Source organism: Hyperolius riggenbachi, chromosome 3 (genome assembly GCF_040937935.1).
Source record: "Hyperolius riggenbachi isolate aHypRig1 chromosome 3, aHypRig1.pri, whole genome shotgun sequence".
In the NCBI taxonomy this organism is placed as follows: domain Eukaryota; kingdom Metazoa; phylum Chordata; class Amphibia; order Anura; family Hyperoliidae; genus Hyperolius; species Hyperolius riggenbachi.
The window spans coordinates 375,439,964-375,460,817 of record NC_090648.1 but is presented as its reverse complement, the minus strand read 5'-3'; the positions used below and the strand labels follow the sequence as shown (position 1 = coordinate 375,460,817).

Genomic DNA, 20,854 nt, shown 5'->3' with positions numbered 1-20,854 from the left:
TTACACAGAAGTGGTATGATTGTACAATCAAGATTGTATCATTAGTGGACACCTTTAAAAACAGCAAATCAACACAACAGCCAAGCAAGCAGTAGCATTTTCAAAGGGGAATTGGTTGTATCACACTCAGTGCTCCTCTCAGTTCTGATGTCTCTAAATTCAGAGGATCAGTATCATAGCTAGGCAACTTATATTTTTTGTGTAAAAACAGCCATACGGAAACAGCCATAGTTCTTTCACTACTGATTTTTTTTTTCGTGAGCAAATCATCATTATTATTAATATATGTAGTGGTGATACCTTTCCCATCACTTAGCAGAGTAGTTGCAAGAAGAGACTGCAGTGTACTGAGTGGAGTTATAATTAGGCCAGAGTACTTCTTTAACCCCCCTCCCCCCTTGCATTGTGGTGTGCAAGGCTGCTGTATATAAATAAACCTATACATGCAAGATTAATGTCGGCAAATATCATCTGTGTACCAGCCCTTTATTGCTCTCATTAATTATACAAGCCTCTTCCAGTAGGAACTATTTTATTGTGCACTGAGCGGACACAAATATATCTTCTAACTTAGGCTGCACTGGCTCTGTGCAGCCATTACCCTGCATTGTGCTTCTGCAGTGATTTCTAATCATTGGCTGTGCAAGGCTGGGAATGAGGATTACACCATTTGCCCTTAACAGTGGCATTGCTGGTAGTGGTGGAAAATCCATTGCTGCTGGTGGAAAATCCATATTTATGAAGTGGAGATGGAAGGTTTGTCTGCTCAAACCAAGAATATTCATTCTCTGACAAACCTTCCATCGCCTAAAAGCTATCGCTATATTTTTAGTACAAAGTGCAGCGCAATCAGCCACAGTAGCTTGAGTGGAATTTCTGACGTGTGGTTTGCTAGTTTTTATAATACCATAAACATGTAGACATATGCATGTACTGTTTTTCCTGCCAATGCCTTTGTGACTATTCAGGTAATTCTTCTGATTCATACAGCCCTGTCACACTGCATATGCCTGAGTATGACCTCAGTTTTCTCTGTTACAGTTAAAGCCCTGATAAACCCAAAATGCCAACCAAACAATCATGTTGATTTATGTAAACTGTAATTATTACTGTATTTCTACAAAAAAATCAAAATAAAAAATTCTCTGTTTAAAGTGGACCTGAACTCTTGCACAGGACAGAAGGTAAACATTGAGAGATGCACTCTGTGTTTATTAAGAGAGATTAGCCTAGTCTAGTCTAATTCCCCCTCATCTGTGTCTAATCACAAGTTGTAATTTGATCCCTCAGCTGTGTCAGCTGACTGTTAATGCAGATAGGCTAATTTTAAAGCACAGGATGTTAACAACATGTCTGCTTCCATAAAAGCAAGAAGTAGATATAATGCAGATTTATTGCAAGATTTGTATCAGCTGTAAAGCAAATGTTTTCCTTCTTTAAACAGAAAGTATTTGCTATTATTCAGATTGAGCATATGATAATTCCCATAATGCTTCGCTGCTGAATATACAAATCATCATTTGTTGTCCCTGTATGCTAGCCACACCTCCAGAACCTATGGAATGCCATGATGTGTCAGCTTGTTAAAGGGATACTGTAGGGGGGTCGGGGGAAAATGAGCTGAACTTACCCGGGGCTTCTAATGTTCCCCCGCAGACATCCTGTGTTGGCGCAGCCACTCCCCAATGCTCCGGCCCCGCCTCCGGTTCACTTCTGGAATTTCTGACTTTAAAGTCAGAAAACCACTGCGCCTGCGTTGCCGTGTCCTCGCTCCCGCTGATGTCACCAGGAGTGTACTGCGCAGACACAGACCATACTGGGCCTGCTCTGTGCACTCTTGATGACATCAGCAGGATCGAGGACACGGCAACGCAGGCGCAGTGGTTTTCTGACTTTAAAGTCAGAAATTCCAGAAGTGAACCGGAGGCGGGGCCGGAGCATCGGTGAGCGGCTGCGCGGGTACAGGGTGTCTGCGGGGGACCATTAGAAGTCCCGGGTAAGTTCAGCTCATTTTCCCCCGACCCCCCTACAGTATCCCTTTAATTGTAGAAAGACACTATAATCCAACATGCAGACTGTTTCGGATTGGTTGATCCTGATCAGTGCATGGCATGGATTAATGTGGCACTATGGAGTAGGACTTGAAGTACACAGATTTACAGATTACCCAGCAAGATTATGATGAACCAAAACTCCAAGGAGTGTGTAAGGGGCTACAAAGGACCTTAAGAGGGCGTTGGTTCTTTATACCCCCTTATACACTCCTAAGAGTTCTGGTTCACCATGAGCTTGCTGGGTGATCTGTAACTATCAGCTGTAACAAAGAAATGTTTTTCTTTAAAGATTATTATGCTGGTGTGTACTTTTAGGGAAGAGAGGAAGTTCTGAGTTCAGGACAGGTACGCCTTAACTGCACTTGCCTGCACCTATCCATACATACTTGCCTGCCTGAGTAATTGTCTGTGAATTACCTCTGCATATTTAAATAGAGAACACATGGTTTCTGCCTTAATAAAGGCATGCTGGGACATGTACTGGTAGTCTGGAATCTACTTCTCTTTCTGCTTTCAGTGTTGCATAGTCAAACATGATTGCCCTGCCCACAATGCAGCTATTCAGGGGTGAGATGATGAGTTCTCCAATGGAGTTTGCCAGTCACATTTGGCCTTGAAAACCGCTATTCTGGCCATTACTTTGTATCTGTACACTGTTTATATGCAGAAATCAACCTGACTGCTTTTAGAATGTGTCTTTTGGGGGTTTATTGGGCTTTAAAGTTTATATAAAACTGGCACAAGCATTCAAAACAGAATATATCCCCATGTGTTGGGGTGTGAGGACTCAAAAGATGTCCTACCCATTTCTGTACCCTTGTTTATATAGCGAGTTATACCTGCCGGGAAGCTCTGGGCACACCAATCTGTCAGAGGAGTCATCCTCTACCTATCTCCACCCACATTGAGATATCCTCCAGCAACCTTCATGTTGAGGTAACCATACATTTGATCTTCCATGGAGTGATTAACTTTATTGTGTGATTAATTACAGTGTGGTTGATCAAAAGTTGATTGACATGTGGCCCACACACTACAAGCAAGATCCTATGCGATTCTCCTTCACTATCGATCTGAACAAGGTTGTAGATCAGTCAAAATCATGCAAACAGTAGCCAATTCCTTTACAGTCAACCAATATCTTCTATCCTGTCCGCGCGAGTAAATTGCTCGATTCGATCAGATATTGGCCAATTTCCTTCGATCAAGCAGAATAGAGAATAATCAATTGTCCATCGATCCAGTAAAATGATTGAATCAATTGTTTGTTGTACTGGAAAATCAAGTAATATATGGCCACCTTTACTGAAACTTGCAAGGGGAGGTTAGTTGGTGTGACACTACCCCGGGGGGAGGGGCAGAAAACTGGCTCAGCATCTAGATTAAGAAGGTTTATACCCACTTCAGGTGTGCTTTCGGAAATACAGCTTGATCAACTCACTGGCTTGGTAGTGGTTTTTTGTTTGTTTTTCTTTAAATAAATCTAGACCAGGATTGTACGATTACTTATAATCTCCTCAGCTGCACTTTTATAGGTATTTGCACAAGTCAATTCCACATGTGCAAGAAGTATTGACCATTATGCAACATAGTAAATGGATTATGCACATAATTTCTTATTGCCCTTGTAGTCCAAGTGTACATCCAGAACTGTGGGATACTCAGTTAATGTATCAGAAGCGGGATCCACCATCAGTTGTTATAGTCAGCCTGCACGATCCAAAATGCCCTCTACTGAAAAAGCTATGCTAAGTACAATTTGCTTTCCTAAAACAGAAGGTATGATGTACATTGACTCCCCACAGCCTCGGAGAATGGAGGTAGATAAGACCCACTTTTATATATTTCAGCTGGTAGTGATAGGCATTAGGGCCTTTTTCCACTAGCCTGCGATTTGCGATTTGCTTCTGATCGCAAATCGCAAGGTACATTAAACTAATGGAAACTGCAGCAGCAATTTCCATTAGTGCGATCCGATTGCGATGCGATTTTGGTCAAAGCGCAATCGTCGTCCTGCCGCGTTTTGTATGCGATTGAGCTGGACTATAATGAGTATAGTAGCTCAATCGCAATTGCATGGTGGAAATTGAAACGCGATTGCGATCGCGATCGGAGTCGCGATCCCAATCGCGATCGCATTTCATAGTGGAAAAGAGCCCTTACAGCACATTTTGTACAAGGTAAACAGAGGCGCCAAAAGAATAAAATAAACTAAAATCGTTAAAAATTGCTTGGAAGGCAGTGGTGGACTTACCTCCTAAAAGCAGACACGAAAACTGTCAATTTCAAAATGACATAAATTTATTGACATACTCCCCAAAGTGTTGCAACGAGTTTCGCAGGTCAGACCTGCCTCATCAGGCAATAAGCGGGTGCACAACAGTAAATGGTCAGGGATGCACCATGTGCATCTGCTTTTAGGAGGTAAGTCCACCACTGCCTTCCAAGCAATTTTTAACAACAATTTTAGTTTATTTTATTCTTTTGGCGCCTCTATTTACCTTGTACAAGATTCATGTCCACCCCTGGTAGAGGGGTGATATACCCCCTTCTTTTCTGATCTACAGAGAGCAACTTCTTAATCCTGAGTGAGGACAGGCCTAATCTCCTCACCTACATGTACAGTAGTTGCCTAGGAGGTAACCCTGGTTTGTGAGTATCTTTTTCTCACTCTATAATTATTCATCTTTTACCAATACCTACTACACTATATTAGGCTCTCAGTCAGTGGCGTAGCAATAGGGGTTTTAGAGATAGCAACCGCATTGGGGCCCTTGGGCCAGAGGGGCCCAGAAAGGGCCCTCTCTCAACTACAGTATTAGCTCTCTATTGGTCCTGTGCTAGTAATAATCACTTCCATAGATGCTCTGAATAGTAGTAATCATTAACAAGCTGTTCCCCATCCCCTTCTTGCACCTCTAATACTACGGAATGACCTTGGCAGGTTTTGTTGTGCCACATCTAGTGTTACGTATAGAGTGTCGGGGTGCCCAATGTAAAACTCGCACCGGGGCCCATAGATCCATAGCTACGCCACTGCTCTCGGTGTTCCTTTTTATATTGCAGCACATTATACCTTCCAGTGTAAGTACACTGAGCACATTTTCCAATCTAATTTGAATTCCGTGCAAGCATCCAACCCAACCCAGGGCTGCTTAGTGTGTTGAAACTCGCTGTCTGTTAATTTTACACTCCAAACTTTTCAGATTAAGATTGGGCAATTTCTTGTACACAGCCCCGGGCTGCAATTTACTTTTAATATTTGAATGGAAAAAGATATATCAACAATGTGCTTGAGAGTGTTACTCAAAACCATTGGAACTGGTGAATTATGTAGCTTCTTTACAATAACAGTGTTAAGGAAATAAAATACCAAAATGTTTACATGGTTTAGTAAGGATCTGTACATACTATACATGTTTTACTACGCATCAAATATTGTATGAAAAAAAATCGCTAAGCCATAAAGGATTTTGTGTCTGTTTGCATATTTTTACAGCCTGTGCACTACAGTTACTAGTGGAGTGCACTGGATGGCTTCTCATCATGAAAATGCATGCTTGTTTGTGTACGATAATGTGCATAGTTTGCATGAATTCCAAAATGATGCACACTTTATATTTCCCTTGGCAGAGACAGTTGTTCCTGACCTGAGTTTTGTGTTCTCTTTCTTCTTTGTTTGGGGTAAACTTTAAGATAGTCATACATTAATAGATGGCCACCCCACATGCCCAAAAGATTGATCCCTCTCTGATCGGAATCTGATCAGAGAGGGATCTACTCCTGCCACAAACTTGAAATAGATTTTAGTTTCAAAAGGTTTTTATTGAAGATTATAAAAAAGTATGAACAGCATTTGAGTGGACCCTTAACAAGGGCCATGTTGAAGTAAACATTCAAACATAAAGAAACATTGGTAAGAATATAAACAGTGACAGGTCAAGTGACAATCTATACGGAGATATAGATGTACAATAATACGGATAATCACAGCATGTTGAGTATTGCTCCTAGAAGGAGAGAGCACAGGATCGCAAGCCTAGCTTTTGAATTGATTTTAGCTTTAAATCTATTGGAAATCTATTGAGACGCAGAGTTGCACTGCTAGATCTTAGTGCCAAGACGCCCACCCCTGCAGGAGTGAGACCTTCTGTCCAGACCGATTAATAATTTTGATTGATGTCGGCTGAAAATTGATCGCAAATTACAATCGGACAGTCATGTTGGGGCATCGATGACTGGCAGATTCGATCACAGTGATCCAGTCTGCCGGGTAAAATTGACTAGTGTGTGGGCACCTTTAGCCAATGCTGAACTGACTAGCTGAGGATCCCTGATAAGCTGTTTTGAGTTTTGGGTTGCTCCTCAATTAGCTGATGTCAAATTAATTACTTTAAATGCAAACCTGAAATGAAAATAAATTGTAGAGATAAACAATAGTATCTGTAGTCCTAATCCTAACTAGGAATTTACTAGTATCTCATAGCGTTATTTTGCTTTAAAAAGGAAAAAAAAAATCAAATGTATAGTTTTGACTGCGTCAGATGAATTATAATATTATTCAGCTCTCATACAGAGAAATCTTGAACTATTGAACTTTTTATCTGAGCCGTGTTCTCACAGATGTTTTTTCTAAAGCCTCACATGAGTTTTATGATCTCTTATTACGTTGTACTCTTCTCTCTTCCACAATATAGATCCTTCTTATTGCGTCCCACCAGTATCGCCAAAGACACTGGTGATACTGTATTATCTCTAATGCACTTAATCCACCACCTTATCTACGCTCCACCATGCTTAGTGAAACATTGTGCCACGTGTGGCTCAAACTTCTCTGGCTACCCCTACAGATTGGAGATCCAAACCATGGTGAAAATCTCGCTCTCATACAATTTACTCAGCTGTGATGTTCCCAGCGCTTCCAATGCTTGTACTCTGCAATCACAAAATAGGCTTGCATCTTCCACTTCACATATGTTTATTTTTAAGGTCGCATTCACAGTGGGACATTATTGTCCTGCATTATAAAGTAATTATATCGCAGGTTACCGCACTGTAATGTTAAGCTTATGTCACGTTGTAAATGTTGCGTTACGGTAACTCACTACTTGCAGTGCGCTACCACTAAACGAAGACTTTAAACAGATACAGAGAGGCATACTTTTCATTGCCTGTATGCTCCACTGTATCTACTGTATGCCATGGTAACGCTGATTTGATGTGCGTTACCACCTTTTTTTTGTGTTGCATTGTAATGCTGCATTGCGACTTTAACGTCGCATTAGAACACAACGTCTGTGAATATGACCTCAATGACAATAAAAACAATAAAATAAAAAGGTTAGGGTAGAGTAAAGCTGGAACAGGATCTTCATTTTACTTTACGAGTATGTGCAGGACAGAAATTTACCTAATTTTTATTTTGTCATGGTTAACTTGATAGGTGCATGTATTTTTTCAACCAAATTATGTATCACTAGTAAAAAGGCCCGCCCGTTAAAAAATGGGCACTAGGCCACGGCCGCTAAACCTCGGCAACACACATACCGCTGCGTCCTGCTCACCCGTCACCCACCATTGTCCGAAGTATATGCACACAGGGAGATGTTGCTTGGCAGTTGGAAAAAGCTGTTATTTCCCACAATGCAATGAGGTTCTCAGACAGCAAGCAAACTGTCAGGTCTGGAAGCAGGGACACACACACGCACGCACGCACGCACGCACGCACGCACGCACGCACGCACGCACGCACACACACACACACACACACACACACACACACACACACACACACACACACACACACGATGCAGAGACACAGGGGTTTTATTATATAGGATGCACTCAGTACCTCTTTTTGACTTTTTGCCTGAGATCCTCTTTAAAATGGGACTTGGACTGCCATGTTATCATTTTTATGTATACCGATTAAAGCAGGGCTATACATGCTTCAAAACCACCATAAATCTATAGTGCAACGAGCCCCATCAATGGTATTTTTTCATCAATCGAAATTACAATCGGCCGGACAGAGAACTCAGTTGATAGGATGCAACAGGTGAACAGTGGTAGATAGATGGCCCATAATGTTGCTCTGTATCAAAAAGTGCAGCAATGCGATGTGAAAGAATTTCAATAGATTTCATGGTGAAATATATAGGAAATCTGTGTGTAGCATCTGGGGGTATTTGATCCCTCCCTTATCAGATTCAGATCAGAGAGACATCGATCTGTGTGCCACATTGGTTGGCAATCTAAGTGTGTATGGCCACGTTAAGACATCCATTTAAACTGGAGGATTCCAAGTCGTGATTCTCTATAATGGTTTCTCCTCTGGGAACCCTCCTGGTAGCTGCACGTTCTGTCCAAATTACAAAGTGTGCAGTTGGACTGGGACATTGGTTTGCCAGGGAGGGCGGCAGGTAAACTGAAATGACTCAACGCCGATAAAGAAAAAGCAATGTTTGAAAAGCGTGCGGAGATGGGAGAGTGATTGTCTAACACCTTGTTACATTGTCCTGGACTGACCCCATTTCAGCTCTCATCTGCAGTGGCCCCACAGGCTGCAGAATCCACGGATACGTTTTTTTCTTAAAGTCCAGCGCATGTTTAAAGCTAAATCCAGTTAGCAGACATGAAGTCATTTGTATAATTGTAGCAGATTTACAGTGTGTTACATTTTGTCATTAGTGAAGTTGCTGAGCCAATCTAAAGCAAATGACAGAAATTAGTGATTAAACCAATGTGCGTGGCTGAGAAATAATTGATAACTGTATTTCAATAACAGTACTCAAAGTCATGTGTTAAAGTGAACATATTGCGAGGTTCCGAGCATATCTGCTTGTTTCTGGTATGGATATGGAAAAAAAAAGGTCCTGGAGAGTGACTGTTATTGCACGTTAGCAACACCACTGTCGTGCAGGTTTGTTTGGGATGCAGGACTGGCGTGTATTGGGAGAAGGCCGGCCTTACACGCTACTCTTCCAAATCCAGGCCTAAGTCCAGCAGAGGGAGGGTTAATAGGCTTGCCTGCAGTTGCATGAGATGCTGCATCTCTCATTATGCAGTGGGCTGTGTGTGGAGCAAGGAGACTCCTGTGGAACTGAACAGCAGAGAGGCTGATGCAGTAGAGAAGCTGCTGAGGTGCTGGAGGTAGTTGGACTCCAGTACTGGGAATCCAGGAGAAGCCTGGATAGGTGAGTGGCCGAGGACTTCCATTGGGTCTGTGGTAGGGTGTAACTCAAGAGCCAGTGTGGCTGCAGAAAGTAACAGGAGTGGTATGCAGTGACCCCGAAGATAACGGGAGCTCAGGGTTGGTACAGAAGCAGAATGCTTTGCATACAGTGTGATTGCTAAATACCCATTGGGTATCATTCATAAAGAGGCTGTCGGTAGTGCGGGAAAACACCGTTCTTCTCCGCAACCGGTACTTTAGACTTCTGGGTGGGCATTCATAAAGAAGTGTGTAGGTGCGGTGGCAGTGCGGAGATTCCCCGAACTAGGCTGGCGGTAGGCAGGCAGTAGGCAGGCGGAGACACGGAAGCTGCCGAGTTGATACATTTCTCCGTGTTCCGCTCTGCTGCAGCTGCCTGGGAGGTCTGTGTGTCTCCATTCACTTGCATTGGTATCGCCACATCAGAGGGAGCGGGACTTTCCGACCTGACACCGCTGGCGGTATTCTTTATGAATTAACATTTTGCTACATTTGTTCCGTTAATCACCGCACAAGGCGGTGATTTATCACTCTGCTCGGTATGTCTTTTTTTCATGCGGAAAGAGCCTTTATGAATGCTGACTTTGCCGAGTGGTCGGTAAAGTCAGCTGTTTTTAGCATTTCCGCATGCGGAAATGCTTTATGAATGATACCCATTGTGGTGAATTGTTTCTGTTCTGGACATGTTGTTTGCTGACCAATAAAGCCGAGTTATTTGATTTTAACCTTAAAGAGGACTCGCTGGCTGGTATGTTGTGACCCTTCTATGCTGTGATCTTCTCAACCAACATGAACTTAACATCACAATTTCCCCCAGAATATCACAATATGGTTTGGACTGTGAGATCCTCTAGTTAAATACACAATCCAAATCCAATAAAGCTTTATTGGCAGGACCAAATACATTTAGCATTGCCAAAGCAAAACATTAGCATTAACATTACAGCGCTGTACAGCTCTGTAGAAGATATTGACGCTATATACTGTAAATACTAAATAATTATCCCCATGTTACAAATACAGGATGTGTATTGGGACCCAACCTGTGGCATGGGAAGCAGGATGGGATTGGGTAATTTTTATTATGGAAGGGAGATTTTGTTGATGAATAATACATTTTTAAAGTTTTTTGTTTTCTGCCAAAATTCAAGTGTTTTTGCTGCCACCTCCGAACCGTCTGTTACAGCTCCCTGTGGCCCGATCACAGGAAGAAGGAAAAGGTTCCTGTGTATCATAGCAAACTATAAACACTACATCACCATCTTCACCAGAGATACAGCAGAAGGTGTGTGCAGGCAGTAACAAAACACTTTATAGTAGTGTTGGTAGACATGTACCTTTATGAGACATGCATTACTGGTTTTGTTATTATTGAAGAGGCTCACTTCCTTCCTGTTGACTGATTGGTGTTGGTGACAAGATTCCAATAGATAGGAAATGAGATGAAATATCCCTAACCGGGACCCAGACAGAAATAGAAACGTGACAGTAGTGTTAATCCTGAAACATTTTGTGCAGAGTTCCCCTTTAAATCAGGGTTGTCTGTCAGAGACTCCAGTGGCGCTATCTCTACACCTTAGTTACTAACTTCGAGCACCCTCTACAATGAGGGAGTATAACACTCAGGACCGATTTGTACTTTTCACCGCCCTAGGCCAGTGTCACCAGCTGCCCCCCTTCAGTATGGGTAGCAAGATGACCTTCCAGTATAGGTAGTCAGATGACTCCTTCCCCTTTCCCTCCAGTATAGGTAGCCAGATGACCCCTTCCCTTCCTTCTAGTATATGTAGCCAGATGACTCTTCCCCTCTTTCCCTCCAGTATAGGTAGCCAGATGACCCATTCCCTTCCCTCTAGTATATGTAGCCAGATGACTCTTCCCCTCTTTCCCTCCAGTATAGGTAGCTAGATGACCCCTTCCCTTCCCTGTAGTATATGTAGCCAGATGACTCTTCCCCTTTCCCTCCAGTATAGGTAGCCAGATGACCCCTTCCCTTCCTTCTAGTATATGTAGCCAGATGACTCTTCCCCTCTTTCCCTCCAGTATAGGTAGCCAGATGACCCCTTCCCTTCCCTCTAGTATATGTAGCCAGATGACTCTTCCCCTCTTTCCCTCCAGTATAGGTAGCTAGATGACCCCTTCCCTTCCTTCTAGTATATGTAGCCAGATGACTCTTCTCCTCTTTCCCTCCAGTATAGGTAGCCAGATGACCCCTTCCCTTCCTTCTAGTATATGTAGCCAGATGACTCTTCCCCTCTTTCCCTCCAGTATAGGTAGCTAGATGACCCCTTCCCTTCCTTCTAGTATATGTAGCCAGATGACTCTTCCCCTCTTTCCCTCCAGTATAGGTAGCCAGATGACTCCCTTAATCCCTCCTCCCCCCCAATTTTCAGTATAGGTAGCCAGCTCACCTTCACACCACAGCAGCCACCAGTGTCACTCATTTCTCCGCTCATCTCCAGTGCTGAAGCTTCCCCTTTTTTTCCGTCTCCATTGCTGCTCAAGTCCATAGCCGCCGGCACAATACAAACATGCACAGAGAGCAAGATGGCTGCTGTACAGGCAGCTAGCAGCAGAGTACCATGGTCTCCCATCTCGCTGCATATCAGCATTTGCAAACCTGCTGCTTTTGTGCCCTTCCTCCTGTAGTGCCTTAGGCCATGGCCTAGGGGGCCTAGGCCTAAATCCGGCCCTGATAACACTTCTATCAGATTACTTAATTATCTTGCATGGCAAAGATAGCAGCTAGAGGAGTGAGTCCCCCTTTACTAATGGGAACAGTAAAATAAATACACTGGACAGGCTTAATTACTTGCCTAGATTGTCCTTTCTTCTAGGCCACGCCCCTTCTTTGTAAATACAGGTGCCAGTATATTCCTGTCACTCTGTTCCCCGTAACTCTTACTTCCTGATGGATAGGCGCCTGTCCTGCCCGGTGCCCATTAAAGTAATTGATCCACTTTTCGGGACGGTCTGATCAGATTGGTTGGCAGGAATTCTGGTGTTGATGGGCACAACTGATTTCCAGAAACTATTGTACTGCCGCTTAATTGTACCATTTATGGGCATCTTAACAGGACAACTGTAGCGAGAGGGATGAAGGCTGCCATATTCATTTCATTTTAAGCAATACTAGTTGCCTGGCTATCCTGCTGATCCCGTCTCTAATGCTTTTAGCCATAGTCCCTGAACATGCAGATCAGGGGTTTCTGACATTATTGTCAGATGTGACAAGATTAGCTGCATCCATGTTCCTGGTGTTATTCAGACACTACTGCAGCCAAATAGATCAGCAGGGCTGCAAGGCCACTGGTGTTGTTTAAAAGGAAATAAATATGACAGCCTCCCGCTACAGTTGTCCTTTAAGCATTGAGGTGATATATGTGAAGGTTAGACTGACATATCTGCTCTACCTCAGATCTGTCAGTCTCTAGCCCTCCATTATATATTTGGTGGGAGGACAGAGACATTCTTTATTTATACAACGGGAGGACAAAGCCTTCATTTATATAAATAGTGGGATGACAGAGACCTCCTTCATATATACAGCGGGAGGACAGAGCCCTCCTTTATATATACAGTGGGAGAACAGAGACCCCCTTTATATTTACAGTGGGAAGACAGAGACCTCCTTTTATTAATGCAGCAGAGACCTCCTTTATATATACAGCGGGAGGACAGAGACCACCTTTAGTGGCTGGATGGTGTAGTGGTTAAGGGCTCTGCCTCTGACACAGGACACCAGGGTTCAAATCTCAGCTCTGTCTGTTCAGTAAGCCAGCACCTATTTCAGTAGGAGACCTTAGGCAAGTCTCCCTAACACTGCTACTGCCTATAGAGCGCGGCCTAGTGGCTGCAGCTCTGGCGCTTTGAGTCCGCCAGGAGAAAAGCGCGATATAAATGTTATTTGTCTTGTCTTTGTCTATATATACAGCAGGAGGACAGAGAGCACCTTTATATATACAGCGGGAGGACAGAGAGCACCTTTATATATACAGCGGGAGGACAGAGACCACCTTTATATATACAGCGGGAGGACAGAGACCACCTTTATATATACAGCGGGAGGACAGAGATCACCTTTATATATACAGCGGGAGGACAGAGAGCACCTTTATATTTACAGCGGGAGGACAGAGATCACCTTTATATATACAGCGGGAGGACAGAGAGCACCTTTATATATACAGCAGGAGGACAGAGACCACCTTTATATATACAGCGGGAGGACAGAGAGCACCTTTATATATACAGTGGCAGGACAGAGATCTCAGAGACCTCCTTTATATTTACAGCCGGAGGATAGAGACCACCTTTATAAATACAGCGGGAAGACAGAGACCTCCTTTTATTAATGCAGCAGAGACTACCTTTATATATACAGTGGGAGGACAGAGATCTCAGAGCCCCCCTTTATATATACATCGGGAGGACAGAGACCACCTTTATATATACAGCGGGAGGACAGAGACCACCTTTATATATGCAGCGGGAGGACAGAGATCTCCATTTATTAATGCAGCAGAGACCTCCTTTATATATTCAGCGGGAGGACAGAGACCTCCATTTATTAATGCAGCAGAGACCTCCTTTATATATACAGCGGGAGGATAGAGACCACCTTTATAAATGCAGCGGGAGAACAGAGCCCTCTTTTATATATACACAGCGGGAGAACAGAGCCCTCCTTTATATATACACAGTGGGAGGACAGAGACCACCATTTATTAATGCAGCAGAGACCTCCTTTATATATACAGCGGGAGGACTATATACTGTAGTTATGATATAGTGATATAGTTCCCATACACAGACTGTAGTTGCACAAGTCCTTTATCCAGTTAAATATTATTAATAATGTTTCTTTAACAATCTTTAGCCAGCTTTGCAAAACTGAGAATGAGCTCAAGTTTTCACTTTTTTTGAAACCATAGCAATAGTTCTGTCTTTGGAGGACAGACTGTCCAGAAATTCCCAGCATACTGCAGAAGTACTGTAATTCGCTTTTCAGAGCAGCCACCATCATCACTCATTTTCAACACCCAGACTAATTTGACAGCAAACGTTGATGCTCCCATGTGCCATTTTAATAGGAAAACTAGGGCTGTGTTTTTTTATGCACACAAAAGCAATATAAGCAAGCTGAAATGATGTTTGCCATTAATCTTTGTAATATGCAGAACTGAACTGAGAGCATTGAGTTGTTCAGGAAAAAAGTGGAATTTTTTGCAAGAATCATTTATCTTCAGCAGTGTAGCAGAATCTTACCTGTAGCATTGGCAGAATTGTGGATATTTTTATGACTTGTGATAACATCTCTCAGACCAGCCTTGGATGAACACGCAGCTTGCCAGACGAACCCCCATGTGTCAACATGAAAGGACGGAGATGTTCTATTTACAGATGAAAGGGAATAACCACAAAACGCTATTATCCTGCAGCTAAACTTTCACAGGCGACTTTGTGTGAACTCTGAAGAAACATTTTGTTTTGTCTTCCTCTCCCAGAATTCTAGACCAAAATCCTGCCTTGTAACACTGAGCTTTCTGGGAAGAGGAAACCAAATTAGCCCTTGACAAATCATGAACTTCTTATCCTGGGTTTCCATGTTTTGGTGACTTGAAAGGAAAAATAAAATTCACACTTGAACTTTTTTGACATCGGTTATCTTTCAAAAGAAGTTGTTCTATTGAACTATGTGTTACATTCAACCTCTAAATTAGTGTATTACTTATTTTCAGATGCTAATGTAAAGGAAGAGTGGTGATGACAGAAAGGACCAGACAAACAATCTTTTGCTCATGAATATCTGTGACTGTGGACTTGGTAGGGAAGAGAGAGGAGATGTTGGTGGCATTTCTAGAGGTATGGTGGAGGTGTAACTGGAGGTGTTTTTTTTAAAGACGTAACTGGAGGCGTGGTTAATACGTGACTTGAGGTGTGGTGAGGGTGGGACTTGAAGTATAGTGGGGCTGTGACTGGAGGTGTGTTGGTGGTTTGGCTGGAGTTGTAGTGCAGGTGTAACTGGAAGTATGGTGGAATTGTGACTGGAGATATTTTGTGGCATAGGTTAGATAGGTAGGTGCCTGCAGTATAGGTTAGATAGGTGCCCCCAGTATAGGTTACATAGGTAGGTGCCTCCAGTATAGGTTAGATAGGTAGGTGCCTGCAATATAGGTTGGATAGGAACGTGCCTCCAGCGGCAGAGGGAGCGGGCATAGCGAGGAGGGGCATAGCTGTTACAACTCACCTTCTGCCGCCGATCCCCCACAGCCTCTATCTTCTTCTTGTCCCGGCATCTGTCTCATTGGTTAGAGCACCCCCTGTGATGACATGCGCTCACGTCATCACAGGGGGGTGCTGTAACCAGTGAGATGGACGCCGGGGAGAGAGGAAGAAGATAGAGGCTGCGCGGGAATGTGAGAGGCGCTATTCGTGACCTTGAGACTGTACTGTGTACTCCTATCTGTTTATTGCCTGAGGAAGCGGGAATATACCCGTGAAACGCGTTGCGGTTCTGTTCATGGATTATGTGAATAAATTGTCTTTATCTTAAGCGACAGCATCAAGTCTATTTCTGAGTGGCCGGTCCACCGCCGCCACCCGAATATTTTAAACATTTTAGCATATTTTATCCTTTTGGCGCCTCTGTACATCTACTTGTCTTTGACCTGGAAAATAATAAATACAATGTATTTATTCTTAAAAGCGCTCAGGAAATCGCTATACAAAGCGCTTTTTCAAGCACTTAGCGATTTCCCTATACCTTCCATTGAGCCAAAATGCTCAGAAAATGGTACAGGCAGTGCTTTAGTCAGCGGAAATCAATTACAACGTGCAGATGTGAACACTCTCATAGGGAATCATTGTGCAAGTGCTTTTAGGGTGATTTTCAAAATCGCTGGCTCTTAAAAAAAAAACAGAAAACGCCCTAGGTGTGAACAAGCCCTTAGGTGTCATTTTCCTTGGTGTTCTGCAATGCATGGAGAATATACAGAGAAGGTTGGATGGAGAAACAGTTTAGCTAATCCAATCCAATCACGCTGCCGAACTTCCAGTTCTGAAGCTGACACTCCATAAAATAGTAGCAGTTTGTGTTACGTGTAATTGGGATGCCAGGAATGCCAAATATCACAGATCGACCAGGCTTTCCTGCACTTTGTTGTGCTTCACTTAGCTGCTGCCAGTCATCCTGGCACAATGATATGGCAGCATAGACACTAAATCTGTCACGGTCTCAGGAGCCAGAGAAAATCACCAAGCAGTCACTGTCAGAGACTAATGTTAAAGTGGACCCAAACTAAAAATAAAAGATTTCAGAAATAAAATCTATTTTCTAAATTATAATAATAAATAGCAGCCTTTTTTCAGCTGCACGATGACAAATATAAAATATTTTACATCTATTGGAGAAACCCCTCCCTTCCTTTCATATTGCTGGCAAATAATCAGGCAAACTGGTGGAATAGCAGGTGTCCAGCAAAGGAGGAATTGCTAATGGCTGCCACCTGTATAACCCTAGTTATGCAAAGAGGAGGGTGAAAAGCAGGCACTGAAATGCTCATAGGCTTGAAGGAGTGTTTATTTATATTTGTATGTGTCAGAGTGGTGCAACTAAATATTTTGAATTAAAACATTTTTTGGTTTGGGTCTGCTTTAAGTTCAGATGCACAATATCTGCACACATACAAACAAGTGTGAAGATGTTTGAAGAAGGGCTGTGGAGTCGGAGTCGAGGAGTCGGAGTCAGAGCAATTTTGGGTACCTGGAGTCAGAGTTGGAGTTGTGGTTTCATAGACTGAGGAGTCGGAGTTGGAGTCGAATGATTTTTGTACCGACTCCACAGTCCTGGTTTGAACAACTTTTGCACTAATTGATGTGCCTTCCCCCAGAAGGAATTCTATGTAACAATAACTTTCAAATGTCCTGTATATAGCAATTAAATATAAATTTACCATCTTAAAATAGAAGGTATTTGGAATGATTAAGCTTTACGTAAGCAAGAAGGATCTCCCATGATGCATACCCGCTGAATATGCAAACCATCTTTACTCTTGTACAGCACACAATGAAAAGTTTTAATTCTACAGGTAAATGCTGTAGAAATCACTGCACTGAGCTTTGTGTGTGGTTGTTTAGCTACATCAGAGTACAGTTAGCCTTATCAGTAGCCATGAATGAACTGTATTGGAAAACACTGAGGCTTAACCCTTCCTGTGCTCCCTGCAATGTTAATCCCATTAAAACTTCACGTTTTTGGGTGATTTCCATTAATTGTAATGAAGATTTTTTTCCCCCTAAAGGTTATCACGCTGTGCCATTGAGTACAGAGGAAGTTCTGAGTTTAGACGCCAGACAAACATCCATTTTAAAGCCAGACACACATCCAAAACCACTGCAGTGTGGCTGTGGCCTATTAATTGTACAGATCCATACTTATCCCACATGCACACACTTGTTTCAGAGCCTTTGCTTCTCATTAGTGCAAGGCATGGCTCTACGATGTAGGGTCTGACAACCAAGTGTTACAGAGTACCCCGATAGCTCATGGTTGCCCAGAACCACTAGGGTATTATAAGGGACCAAAAAGCCATCAGACTTAAAAAGCTATTCATAAAGCATACTGTAGCTACTTTTCATAGGACTGATCATTTTTAGTCAAAACAGAATGAGTTTCTCATCACTTCTTTGTTTGTACAGGGGAGCTCCAGTTTGCCCTGGATGATAAAGTGTAAATAAGGGAAGCGGTCAGTCAGTAAACCCTGGTTACTTCTGCATTGGACCTTGACTAATGTTAACCTGGACTTTGTCTATTCAGTCTTCTGTAGTATATGAAAACTTTTTATGAGCAAGATGTACTTTAAGATTAGATATTTATGTTAAAAACAAAATGCTGATTTTTATTCAGAGCAGAGCTCTTCTCGATAAGGACTGTTTTCTGCTGCAGCCTGAGGGTGACGTCAGTGTGTGCTTCTCTCTCTATCTCTCTGTTGTTTTCTGTGCTTCTTTCCTGAAAGTGAGTCACATTTCGGTAATTGTTCCCACATTGCCCTCGTGTAAACAAATATTCCCATCTCTTTCACCAGGCCGCAAGCTGTGTGTCCCGTGGTGAGGATCGCTTGCCAATGACAAAGTACCAGGCGGTAAACAGCGCGGCGACCGGGGGGTATTAGTTTATATAAGCGCTCGTCTTTCGCAGCCTGAGTGCTCTTTGTGAAGGGACAGCGATGCTGAAGAGTGCAATATTGTTGTATAAAGTGGTTGTCAAATGAATTGCTATTTATTTCACAGTGGGCCTGGTTTGCCAAAGCCGTGTACACACAATAGATTTCTGTGTAATGTATGCAGCGAAATAATTGATAATCTCTTTATGTGAAAATCTAGTGTGAGTACAGGTATCTCCCGACATCAGTAGGCTCTTTTTCAGTGATTTGTTACACTACTTGGCTGACCCCAATTGTAGTTCACAGGGAGATATACTATGTCCTGCATGTCCTCCTCTATTGGAGTCTATAGGACTCAGGGCCGGTGCTACCATACAGGCAAAGGAGGCAATTGCCCCAGGGCCCCAGAGCCTGTAGGGCCCCCAGTGACTACAAGAGAAAAAAAATATCAAAAAGACCTTATAGTTTTTAAGAAAATCGATTTTAAAGTTTCAAATGAAAAAAAAATACACCTTTAAAAACCCGCCGACTTTAACGGTTAATAGCAAATCCACCTTAAATGCTAGAAATCCTAAATTTGCAGGCTAAGTTAAGGAGATCATTGGGAATAAGAGGAAAAAAAACAATTTTTCTAAAAGACCTTATAGTTTTTGAGAAAATCGATTTTAAAGTTTCGAAGGAAAAAAAGTATACTTTTAAATGCGGTAAATGTCACTTTTAGTAGCAAACCTAACGGTAGTGTAATTTTACATGTATCAAAAGAGAGAGCAATTAATTTCCTGACGGGGTTTCCAGGGGGTCCATATGCAGTACGTATGGACCTCTTGGAAACCCCTCCGCAGCCGCAGCGCTTTGGCCTGGGATCGCTATACAGCCGCAATATGGCTGTATGAAGATCCCTGGCATTTTTCCTATTTTCCCAATTTTTTTTTTTAATGTTTAGAGTGTGGGAATTTTTTTTAAAAAAATTATGTGGGGTCCCCCCTCTTGAAACTTTTTAACTCCTTGTCCTCCATGCAGGCTGGGATAGCCAGAATGTGGAGCTCCGACCGATTAGGGCTTCACACCCTGACTATACCAGCTGCAGAAAAGGTCCCTTAATGCCGATTTTTGTTCCGGGGTATCTGTTGGGGGGCCCCCCAGGTTTATTTTGCTCTGGGGCCCCATTGTTGCTAAAACTGGCCCTGATAGGACTGAAGAGATATGAGCAGCAGAGATCTAATCAGCACATGGGAAACTGATTGGAGACTAATTGTTACATAAAAACACTAACAAATGATCATTTTGGAGGACATTTATCCCCGATTTCTTTACAGCTCCAGTCATTTTCCTACCTCGGCAGGTATCCCAGGCCTCATAAGAATGACAGCTAACACCTAAAGATGTGCACAATTTCTCACCAGCAGGATTTGTACTGTATAGACTTGTTGCTAGTGTATGGGCTAGTGACACATTAAAGAGAAACCGTGTCCATGGATTGAATTACATCCCAATCAGTAGCTGATACCCTCTTTCCCATGAAACCTCTCCCACAGTGTTGATATCAGGACCATGGTTCTGACATCACACTGTGGGAGCCTTGTTGCATTGTGGGAAATAACAGCTGTTTCTAACTGCCGAAAAAGCAAGCTGCAGCTACTTTCACTGACATCACCTGGCAGCAGTAAAAATGTCACCATATGATAAATGTCAGAATGTAAAACAGGGAGAGGAAAGATATTACAATGTGCAAACACCGACTAAATTATGTATACATAATTTTAGTAAAAATTAAGTACTTTTGATCATTACATTATTTTCACCGGCATTCCTCTTTAATATGTAGTTCAGTTGCATAGCAATAGGGGGAGCAGAGGTTGCAACTGCACCAAGGCCCTTGGGCCAGAGGTGCCCTGAGGGTCCCTCCCTCAACTGCAGTATTAGCTCTTTATTGGTTCTGTGCTGGTAATAATCTTCTATAGATTCTTTGAATAGTAGTAATCATTAACAAACTGTTCCCCATCCCCTTCTTGCACCTCTGACACTATTGTTGGCCCTGGCAGGTTTTAGTGTGCCGAATCAATTGTTTTGTATGGAGTGCATAGGGGGCCAATTGTAAAACTTGCTCTGGGACCCATAGCTTCTTAGCTACACCTTTGCTGTTGCTTATAGTGTGTAGAGCTGTGAGTGAGGCACAGAGGGCATGATATGATTTATCATATGCTCTCAGTGTAAAGAGCTGTCAGGGACACTCACATGCTCCCAGTGTAGAGTGCTGTGAGGTACTGTGGGTGTGACATCATTCATCATGTGTTCTCAGTTTTGAGAGCTGCGAGGTACTGTGGGTGTGGCATCACTCATCACCTGCCCCAGTGTAGAGAGCTGTGAGGTACTGTGGGTGTGGCATCACTCATTACTTGCCCCAGTGTAGAGAGCTGTGAGGT

At 42.9% G+C, this 20,854-nt stretch overlaps 1 protein-coding gene across 19 annotated transcripts in view; it reads left to right on the top strand.

Annotated features, from left to right (window-relative positions):
* CACNA1C (calcium voltage-gated channel subunit alpha1 C) overlaps nt 1-20,854 on the top strand; it is a 710,887-nt gene that overhangs the window by 207,289 nt on the left and 482,744 nt on the right. The window contains exon 1 of one of the 19 annotated variants that reach the window (XM_068277207.1): nt 8,086-8,112. The exons of the other annotated variants lie outside the window; for them this stretch is intronic. The gene's annotated coding sequence lies outside the window, so the exon portion shown is untranslated. Of the gene's footprint in view, nt 1-8,085; nt 8,113-20,854 lie in introns of those variants that run through there. 19 annotated transcript variants of the gene reach the window in all.